This window comes from Citrus clementina, unplaced genomic scaffold, assembly GCF_000493195.1.
Source record: "Citrus clementina cultivar Clemenules unplaced genomic scaffold, Citrus_clementina_v1.0 scaffold_27, whole genome shotgun sequence".
In the NCBI taxonomy this organism is placed as follows: domain Eukaryota; kingdom Viridiplantae; phylum Streptophyta; class Magnoliopsida; order Sapindales; family Rutaceae; genus Citrus; species Citrus x clementina.
The window spans coordinates 15,648-25,085 of record NW_006262363.1 but is presented as its reverse complement, the minus strand read 5'-3'; the positions used below and the strand labels follow the sequence as shown (position 1 = coordinate 25,085).

Genomic DNA, 9,438 nt, shown 5'->3' with positions numbered 1-9,438 from the left:
AGACATGGCATATTTAAAAAGAAAAAAAATATATATATGAAAATCTCGTGGAATCCAGCTTACTAACACACCACAAGGTATGCAAGGTGCTAAAGCATCAGTCATCATGTGGCTACTGCTACGAAGGATCAAAAGGAGATTCTAGCGGAGAAGACATGTCTCTAGATGCACCACGAGATATGCAAGGTGCTAAAGTATCAGTCATCATGTGGCTACTGCTACGAAGGATCAAAAGGAGATTCTTATGGGGAAGAAATGTCTTTAGATGAAGATCTAATAATTGACATGTGACAGGGCCCATTGAAAAAGATAAAAGATGCTATCCTAAAAGCATAAAAAATTCAAAAAGAAATATTCCAAAAAGATAAAGCTCACCACAACAAGATAAAGTTGTCTGCCATTAGGAAAAAAAGACAACTACTGTCTTTAATGATAAAAAAAATAGGGGTCACCTTATCAAAAGGGAATCCACGATCCACTAAGAAATTTGAACATATGTCATGTAAAAGAGATAACCTTATCTCTTTAAGAGGATAAATAGAAACATGTAAGAAGGAAAATACATCATATGTCTAACCTTCACCTATCTTTGTATTCTCTGTAACCATCATCTGTAAACAATTTCAATAATGAAATAAATAAACCTCTTTTGAGTGAAATTATCATCTTCCAAATATCTTATATATCCTTTGAAAACTAACCAGGAAACTTACATGCCAATACTTGTGCTAAATGAAGAAGATTTTCTATTACTAAGCATTCTTCCAGAGACAACTGCAAGGAAATCACTTAGACATATCCTATTAGGTCAGTCTGTTGTGTGTTACGTTGGACTGTGTGGAACAATCACTGAAGTGATCTTGTATGATGTGTGGAGCTATGGCAGTGCCAACCATGAATCTCTCTATGGTTGGAGGTAATTAGTGAGTCTATTTTAAAATTTCGAGAGATAGTACACTGGTTAGTGATCTGAACTCTTCTTTTATTTTAGCCACAAATGGAAGCATGTTAGGCCTTGTTTACTTTCAGAGATGTTTTAAGATAGGAAGTGATAAGAGTAACTCAATTTCTTAAAAATGGAAAGATCTGTTAATAAATTTCTAGATGCAATTGATCATTTAGACTTTCGTCAAGAATATCAAGTTGGTTATACAATTTCTGTGGTTAAAACTAGATTAACTACAAGCAAACAATGAAGAAATAAAAGGAATTAATGATCCAGAAATATTCGATTCATTTGAAGAAGAAAACATGATAGCATTAATCGAATTAATTTTATCTACCCTCGAAATAATCCAGGATAGGTGCAAGGCTAATAATAGAACTCAAAATTGAGCATACAACACTCCGCGAGTTTAAGTCAAAACCATCTTTAAAGACATATATGGATCTATTTTATTTGCATAATCATCACAATCAAATGTACCTTAATAGGAATATGACAATAATATGTTGCCTATATAACTTTTACATAACCAAATTTTTTTACCACTTTCTTTACACTTTCATATACTTTCATTAATCAAACTCCATCGAAATAAATCAAATTCGTACTATGTAATGTCTTCCTTGAATTCTATTTCAGTCAACTATATATACATGTTTTTCTTAGTAAATATTATGCTCAGATGGGAACATCAGAGAGCACTTTAAATGTTGTAAAATGTTCTACAACACCGTAAGAGTGGGTATCTGCACAAAATTTTTGAGTCCGCCCCTAAGCATGAGTTAGAATAATTAACTATTTATAAAATTATCAACCATGAGCACTGCTTTGATGTGATCCATAGTCAGATCAACTTTAAATCCACGGTCTTTTCGTATTTGAAGTAAAACATCAATTACATCCTCCTGTTGCAGCTGTTCTATTTTTGTTCAGTTTGGATCCAGAAACTTGTCTATGAGTTCCTGGTAGACTCTGTCGATTTCTTGGAAGTTATTTTGCGGGCGTTGCAACATTCCTGTGAGCTTATCAATCCAGCCTATGAAAGGAAAATAACCTGTAACAAAGAAGCTTACAAGCAAGGCATGGAATCTACTTCTTTCACTTGTTGCTTCATCTTCACGTACCTCTTGCCAAAACCAATTCTACAAATAATGGTTGTGAGCTGTGAGGCCTGCTGGTGAATCAAACGCGTCAGACATAAAATGGCAGCGTTTTGGTGCGTTATGAGCATTAAAGGTCACGGGGAGAGCACGTGTTTGTTTGCTTAAAAATACTTAGGGATGACAAAAATCCCCACGGGACGGGTACCCTCGGGAATTTTCCCCATTCGGAGAGGGTATGAGGGGAGGGGACGGGGATGAGGTGGAATCCCCATCCACTACCCATTTCCCCATTTTAATTTTAATTTTAATTTTTATTGTTATTTTTTAAAATTACTAGTAAATAAATAATAAAATTTAAATTATAAAATTATAAAAATTAGTAAAAATAACAAATATCAAAATATTTATATTATTAAACTTTTAGGCCTAATTAACTAATTAAAGTCCTAAATTTTTATTTAGGACATTAAAAAAACCGAATAGATTCTATTAGCCCAAAAATTTAGGAGTAGAAATTCATACAGGGTATTCATACAGATGCCTCGCCAATTAATGATGACACATAAAAACTAGGTAATGTATAACTTTTGGAGTTTTTATTTATTCTATTGTCTTCCTTTTTTATTATTGGTTTATTTTTATGTTATGCTAATGATATCTGGTACTAATTAATCTCATCTAGCTAAATGTATAGGATTAGGTTGTTAGATATTTAATATATGATCACATTAATTATATCCTCTCTCATGCATGGGATTAGAAAATTTCCACATGCATGTGTATTCTCCTAGCCACTGATGATGAATTGGAATATATATATTTCACAATAAACAATGTAAAATGTTTAACAAAAGAGGGAGAGAGAATAATCATGTCTTGTTTTGTATAAACAATCAGTCTCCAAATGCCTGCATTTATGTTTCTCACGTTATCGAAGACAATGAACTATAACTAAGTGACAAGCTCCTGCCCATGTTTGTGTTGGGAATATTCGTCACTTGCTAATTCCTTCATTAAATCTCGTTCCCTTATGGTTTTTGCTTTATATTTTTTTTTTGTCTTAACCACGAGGTATTTTGGGGAGGGCCCCAACTGTGGGAGACATTTTTAAGTCCGCACCACAACTCAGACTAGAAATCTCCGCTCGAACCGGGAGGTACATGTTCTCCCAACAAACATGTACTGAGCTATTGAATCTTTATGAAAGTTCAAAATCATAATTTTTTCTTCCTAGACTCTTGATTCACTGCATAACAATATAAAAAAAAACATTAACATATGACTAAATTAATAGAAAGAATGTTCTTCTTATGCATGGCAAGTCCAGGCCGAACATCTAAGTCGTGGCTCTTCATTCCAGGCGGCATTTGCCAATCAAATTTGTAAAGAAGATTAGCAAGTGCAAGATCCACATTTGAATTTCCATATTCAAATCAGGACAAATTCTTCTGCCAGCACCAAATGGTATTAACTCAAAGTGTTGCTCTTTAAAGTCAATACAACTATCAACTAATCCCTGCGGGATAAAATTCCTCAGGATTCTGCCAAGTTTCAGGATCTCGTCCTATCGCCCACGCAATTACAAAAACATGTGTTTTAGCTGGTATTTCATACCATTCTATTATACACTTCTCAATTGTTTCTCTTGGGAGTAGTAACGGCTCTGTGGGTTGCAATCTTATCGTCTCCTTCACTACTGCTTTAAGATAATGTATTTCTTGAACGTCATCTTCATTTACAAAGCCTTTGTTGCCCCCAATCAATGATCTGATTTCCATTTGAACTTTTTTCATTGCTCTAGGATTATTCATTAGGTAGGTCATGGACCAAACCATAGTTGTTGCACTTGTGTTTGTTCCAACAGCAAATACGTTCTGCAAAGCATAAAACATGCATATATACATATTAAATTAATTAAAGCGAATAAAATTATATTAAATTAATCATGCTTAGGTGGGAACATCAAAGAGAGCTTTATGTTGCGGAAGTGTGAGGTTGAGCAATTACCAATATTACGATAACTGTAACTTTTGGAGAAATATAAATATGACAAATAAATGCAAAGAAAATATGACACAATAATTTATGTGGTTCGGCATAAAGCCTACGTCCATGGGCAAAGACTGGAAGATAATTTTACTGATAATGGGAATTTACAAAAGTGGGAAAAACTCACAAAACCCACAACCCCAATACACCCAAATGGAACCTCACTTAAACACTCAAGTGGAAGCTCTCTCAAATTCTCTCAAACAGCTCACTTACAATTGCTCTCTACTTCTCACAAATTGGGATGCGTTACAAATGCATTCTACTCCTCTATTTATAGGCAAAGCTTACAATATGAATGCATGAAAAAAACTTTGGCCATTTTCAATTTTAATGACTTTGGTGTGACTTTTGGTAGCGAGATCATGCTAGCACATGCAATTGAATCACGTTAGCTCAAAATTGATGTGCTTGAAATTTGCATGCTAGCTGGCTCATGCAAACATACTTGACTTTTGAACAATTCTCTACCTTGGCGAAAATTTAGTAAATCTGAGCCGACTATCAACAAACCATCCTCTAGTCTCTGTCTATCTTCCCCTCATCAACAATTTCCCGCACAAAATGAAAACATACGTCGATGTGCTTCGTACGCGCATGATAAACTTGTTTTTGTTAAATGAATAGTACTTTGACTGTCACAATACACATTAATGTGCTTTTGTGCAAATCCTAAGTTTTCAAGCAAGCCTTGTAACCAAATAGCCTCTTTAACAGCCTCTGTAATCGCCATGTACTCGGCCTCTGTTGTCGACAATGCAACTATAGACTATAGTGTAGACTTCCAACTGATTGGCCCTCCAGCCAAAGTAAATACATATCCGGTGGTTGACCATCGTTTGTCCAAATCACCAATATAATCAGAATCAATGTACCCGATCACACCTTGACCAATTGTATCGTCTCTCTCAAACAGTAAACCAATATTCATGGTCTTCTGAATGTACCGTAAAATCCATTTCACAGCTTGCCAATGTCCTTTACCAGGATTATGCATATACCTGCACACTATACCAACTGCATGTGAAATGTCAGTCATTGTACACACCATTGCATACATCAAGCTACCCATTGCATTTGAATACCGAACTTGTAACATGTATTCTCATTCTTCATCTATCGAAGGAGATAATTGTGCAGAAAGCTTGAAATGAGAAGCCAATGGGGTACTTACAGGTTTTGTCTGCTCAGTTATGCCAAACTGCTGTAGTACCCTCTTCAAATATTGCTTCTGAGACAAGCTTACTTTGCTACGAGCTCTATCTTTGTATATCTTCATACCAATAATCTTCTTAACTTCACCTAGATCTTTCATTTCAAATTCTTGATTGATTTGAGTCTTTAACTTCTCAATCTCATCTTTACTCTTGGATGCTATTAGTATATCATCGACATACAATAGCAAATAAATGAAAGAACCTTCTTGTAGCTTGCGAAAATATACACAATGATCAAATTTATTTCTTGTATACCATTGCCCTTTCATAAATCGATCAAATCGCTTGTACCACTGCCTCAGAGATTGTTTCAATCTATAAAGCAACTTTGTCAATTTGCAACCCAATTTTCTTTTCCAGCAACCTTGAATCCATCTGGCTGAATCATGTAGATTTCCTCTACCAAATCACAGTGTAAAAATGCAGTTTTTACATCAAGTTGAACTAGTTCAAGATCAAATTGCGCAATCATGGCTAGCAAAATTCGAATATATGAGTGTTTCACAACTAGCGAAAATACCTCATTGTAGTCTATTCCTTCATTCTGAGTGCAACCTTTCACTACTAATCTAGCCTTGTATCGAATTTCATTTTTACGAGAAAATCCTTCTTTTTTTGCATATACCCATTTGCACCCAATTGCCTTATTTTCCTTTGGCAGTTTAACTAACTCCCAAGTTTCATTTGTGTGAAGAGATTGCATTTCTTCGTTCATTGCTCTCTTCCATTGTATACTTTCTGGGTTACTTATTGTTTCTCTGTAAGTGGAAGGAACATCGTCATCTACAATTAGAAGTGCATATGCCACCATATCAACAAAGCGAGCAGGTCTGTGAATCTCTCTGCGTGGCCTTCGACATGCAATTGAATCTTGTTGCTCTAAAGGTTCCTGGGTCAGAACCTCTTCATCATCTTCGATCGATGGAAAATCGCTATCTGTCACATCGACACCAGCTGGATCAGTTTTAACTTTTTCAAACTCTACCTGCTGGAAAGTGCTATTGGTCTTGTCATTCTCTTGAGAATCTTTTTGTTTCAACATGGTTTATTCATCAAAAGTTACATCTCTGCTGAAAATAATCTTTTTTTTACCAGGACATCAAAGACGATATCATTTTACTCCATCAGTTATACCCATGAACAATGCTTTCATTGTTCTTAGGTCTAACACATTCCTTTACATGATAATAAGCAGTGGAACCAAAAACATGTAAAGAATCATAATCACTAGTAGGATTACAAGTCCACATCTCTATAGGTGTTTTACCCTCAATTGCAGTTGATGACACACAATTGATTAAATGGCACACATATACAACTGCCCCAACCCAAAACTCTTTGCCCAATCCAGCATTGGACAACATACACCAAACTTTCTCCAATATTATCTGGTTCATGCGTTTTGCCACCCCATTCTGCTGTGGTGTATCTCGAACAGTGAAGTGTCAAACAATGCCCTCATCTTGGCATATTTGTAGAAATAGATCATTCTTGTACTCACCACCATTATCTGAGCAAAGTCTTTTGACCTTTCGACCAATCTGAGTCTCGACCATCTTCTTCCATTTCAGAAATGTGCCTAAAACTTCACTTTTATTCTTTATCAAATACACCCACACTTTTCTTGAATAATCATAAACAAAAGTAATAACATAGTGCATACCTCCTAAAGAAGTTGTTTTGGTAGGACCTCACACGTCATTATGAACATAGTCCAGAATCCCTTTTGTATCGTGAATTGTTGAACCAAACATTACCCTTGTCTGCTTGCCCAAAACACAATGTTCACAAAATTCTAATTTGCATGAATTTGCACCTTTCAATAAGCCTTGCTTCACTAGAGTTTGCAAAGATTTTTCACCAACATGTGTTGAGTGTTAGAAAATGCATATTTATAAAGGAGAAAATCGTAATTTTACATTTCACGTCTTACTAACAACCCTTACTTTTATGTGTTTAAGCTTCTTGTAATTTAATTGTGTGTTTTATTTTAATTAAGTATTTTATGTATTTTAGGGGCGTCATAGTCATTTCATAATAAACGAGAGATCAGATGGCAAAACGGACATCACTTTTGAACTCAGGACGGTCGAAAACCTTAGGAGGAGCATAAAAGGAAAAATGGCATTGTTCACATGTACGGTACTATTCACATGTACAGTACTGTCTACGTTACTGTTCACGACACTGTTCACATAGACGGATCGATGACGTGGCATTGACCGATGATGTGGCATTGACTGATGAGGTGTCACGATCCTGTTGGACTAAAATTCTTATGCATTGTTGATCGATGACGTGGCAGCATATCAGTGGACCAAAAATCTCACGTACGGTACATGCAACACACACGATTATTTTCAACCAAACCGCGTCACTGTTCACCCAGGTCAAACCGTGTTACTGTTCATCCACGTGGTCAAACCGCGTACATCCTGAGCATCCAAACTGTTTTTAATCCGATGGCCATGATTTACTCGATGTATCTATAAAAATGGGGCCTCCCCTCCCTAATTTGATATCTCTAAATCCATTTTTGGGATCCATTTTCTGTAATTCCTTCTCCATCTTGTATTTTCTACGTATTTTAATAAATTCCTATTTTGCCCCTAGTTCAATTATGAGTGGCTAATTTTCTTTCAAGCTTGGGTTGAAGGTGAAGTCTCAACATGTGTCATGGGCTTTATTTGTTAAATTTACTTTCTCTTCCCCTCTAATTTTTGTGGATGTTTTGACTTCTCGTCGACAAATAATAGTAATCTTGTCTAGTACCTCCTTGGTTTCACCGGCTCCCTAGTACAAGGTTATTATTATTTGGCACGATAAGCCCTTAGCACCATATTGATTAGAGCGTGGTTCATGAGGTGTGGATTCCCCCCTAATGATTTAATTGGCATTAATAAGGATTATTTAGCCCATGATGCATGTTGATACGGATCCAGATACCCAAGTACGTCATCTCAATAGATTTCTCTTCAATTTATTCTCGCCATTTCAATTCCAATTTTAGGATAATCCAAATCATTTTCACCACAAATCCAACCACCCATTTACAAATTTAATTCTACACACAATTAAAATCCACCTCCTCGTGGGATCGACACTCGTCACCATTAGTCTATTCTACAATAGATTCGTGCACTTGCGAGTTCAATAAAATTTGCACAACAAGTTTTTGGTGCCGTTGCCGGGGAGGTAAGTAATTTTAATTCATAGAATTAAGTTTTGTGAATAATTTCTTTTAAATTATTTTCTTGTATTTTTTTATTAAAAAAAAAGAAAGAAAATGAATCTACATTTAAAGGTTAGTATTTCTTTTCTTTTTCTCTTCTTTAAAATTCTGCAATTTAATTTTCAATTTATTTATCTTTGTAAATTTTTTTTATCTTATTAATTTATTTTTAGTTAATTTATTTCACGTATTTATTTTTGTGTATTTTTATAGAAATGTTTTAACAGCGTATAAGGTTAGTATCGTAATTTCTCCCTCTTTTTTATTTTTATTTGTTTTGTTCCCATCTTTATTTTTATTTTATTTGTTTTGCATGCATGGTCGAAGGTCATTATTACCTAGTCTTGAACCTATAGATCTTGAACTTGAGAAAACACTTCGCACACACAAACAAGTTAAAAATAAAATGGATTTGCAACCACATGAGAGGCCAATTAAGGACTACTTCAGTCCTTTAGCTAATTTGAGCACATCATGCATAAGATACCCAAATGTAGTTGCTAGGAGTTTTGAACTAAAACCTAGCGTGCTAAATTGTCTCCCAACATTCTATGGCCTAGAAAATGAGGACCCATATAATCATTTGAATGATTTTCATGCTATTTGTCAAATATTTAAATATGAGAATTTTTCAGATGATGATGTAAAACTTAGACTATTCTCATTTTTTTTAAAGGATAGAGCTCGTTCATGGCTTAATATATTGTCTGCTAATAACATTGCATCATGGGAACAAATGGTAACTAAATTTTTGAATAAATATTTCTCAGTGCATAAAACCAATGCTATTCGCAGGGAAATTTCAGAGTTTACACAGAGAGATGATGAGCAGTTTTTCGAAACATGGGAGCGATTCAATGGGCTACTCTTGAAGTGTCCACATCATGGGTA

General features: G+C 35.0%; 1 non-coding gene and 1 pseudogene across 1 annotated transcript; both read right to left on the bottom strand.

Annotated features, from left to right (window-relative positions):
* Window positions 1–3,320: 3,320 nt before the first annotated feature.
* Window positions 3,321–3,941, bottom strand: LOC112100701 (annotated as a pseudogene).
* A 5,393-nt stretch (window positions 3,942–9,334) lies between these two features.
* On the bottom strand, window positions 9,335–9,438 carry LOC112100702. The gene has a single exon (XR_002907009.1). It is a non-coding gene; the product is annotated as a small nucleolar RNA R71 (small nucleolar RNA).